The sequence below is a fragment of the Gorilla gorilla genome, chromosome 8, assembly GCF_029281585.2.
Source record: "Gorilla gorilla gorilla isolate KB3781 chromosome 8, NHGRI_mGorGor1-v2.1_pri, whole genome shotgun sequence".
Taxonomy (NCBI): domain Eukaryota; kingdom Metazoa; phylum Chordata; class Mammalia; order Primates; family Hominidae; genus Gorilla; species Gorilla gorilla.
In genome coordinates this window covers 72,704,082-72,705,885 of record NC_073232.2, presented here as the reverse complement: position 1 = coordinate 72,705,885, position 1,804 = coordinate 72,704,082, and the positions used below count along the sequence as shown (strand labels likewise).

The following is a 1,804-nucleotide window of genomic DNA, read 5'->3' as shown; positions in this document are numbered from 1 at the left end:
GGGTAGTGTGGTGCCTCCTATACCTGTCTCGGCCTCCTACAGTCCTTTTTATTTATTTTGTTTTTTATAATAGAGACAGGGTCTTACTCTGCTGCCCAGACTGGTTTCAAACTCCTGGGCTCAAGCAATCTTCCTGCCTCAGCCTCCCAAAGTGCTGAGATTACAAGCGTGAGCCACCACACCTGGCCAAGTTCTTTACCATCTTCAGAAGGCTTAACTTGCACTTTCAGCAAAAGGATAGATTCCCAGGAAGACTGTGAGAGAGAGTTGGGGCCTAAGTTGATAATATCAAATACACTGAACTTGACTGTGTTCACCATGTTCTGGCTCTAGAGAAATGAGAGTGCTAGTGAGGTTGGTGCCATTTTGTGTGTTTTCTGTACCTTGAAGTCCCTCAGAAATCTTGCCTCTGGTCTTCTTGTTCTAAGAACACAACAACAGTTTCTCTTTTTCTGTGGAGATGAAATATAGATCTTTGATTTTGGAACCAAATTTGGACTCTTGACTCTGGAGCACCAATTTCTTCAGCAAGTTGTTCTCTGGAATCAATCCCAGGGTATGGGTTTATCATAAATGCCTTGATGAGAGTGTGTAATTGAGAGGCGCTATAGGTGGTATGACACCGTCTGGCTTCTCTACTTTGAAATTCCACACCAGGTTGATCTTGCCCATGGCTGTGGCTTGAATCTAAAGTCAGGTTCTGCTCTTTTCTGGAATCTGTGCCTAGCTCTTCAATTCTGGGTGACAGAGCAAGACTCTGTCTCAAAAAAAAAAAAAAAAAAAAAGGCCAGGCGCAGTGGCTCATGCCTGTAATCCCAGCACTCCAGCACTTTGGGAGATGGAGATGGAGGTGGGTGGATCATGAGGTCAGGAGTTCAAGACCAGCCTGGCCAAGATGGTGAAACTCCATCTCTACTAAAAATACAAAAAAATAGCCAGGTGTGGTGGTGTGTGCCTGTAATCCCAGGTACTCCGGAGGCTGAGGTAGGGAATTGCTTGAACCTGGGAGTTGGAGATTGCAGTGAGCTGAGATCACGCCACTGCACTCCAGCCTGGGCAACAGAGCTAGACTCTGCCTCATTATGGGTGTGACATTGAAAAGTGGTACTTTTCAAATGAAATAGAAGAAGATACAGATGTATTATCTCTAAGCATAATTAAAATCCTCTAATCAAGACTGTTAACAAAAAGGTTTACTTAAAAATTATAAATTTTTATTAAAAATTTAAAAAATACACTTATCATTTAGACTAATCCACTGAAAAGTCCTAGAAGCATTAAACAAGCATTCTGGACTCTTCTGTATTGATTTCTAAAGCAAGTTTTTGTTTCGTAGCATAACCTGGGTAAGATTTTTGATTGAAGGTATTGATGAGGATTTTCAATTGATCTTCTGTGAATTTGGTGTGATTGAACCTATGATTTGCTGCTACCATCTTGTGTGAAGAGGTGTCTTTGGCCATGCTGGAAGAGAGTCCTGGAGGCTGAGCTACTGTCTGGGAGACCACTTACAGCTCATTTTTAAAAAGAAAGGTTGCATATAATACAACATAATTTACAAATTTAAAGCTTATGGTTTTCTGGGCTTTGACAAATGAAAACACCTGTACAACTTCAACCCTTACCAGGATATGCATGAGTTTCTACCCGAAATCACCAGTATTCTAACAAACAGCTTTGCATTTTTTGAATTGTTCAGTGCCTGTGAGGATTCCTTACTGCAAGTTTATGAAAAATATATTCAGAAGGCATAGTCTACAATTACTGTTTGGGTAAGTGTTTTCATCAATTGTCTGAATATTTG

General features: G+C 40.9%; 1 pseudogene; it reads right to left on the bottom strand.

The window, feature by feature from the left end:
• Window positions 1-313: 313 nt before the first annotated feature.
• Window positions 314-1,463, bottom strand: LOC109028430 (double homeobox protein A-like; annotated as a pseudogene).
• Between the last annotated feature and the right edge of the window lie 341 nt (window positions 1,464-1,804).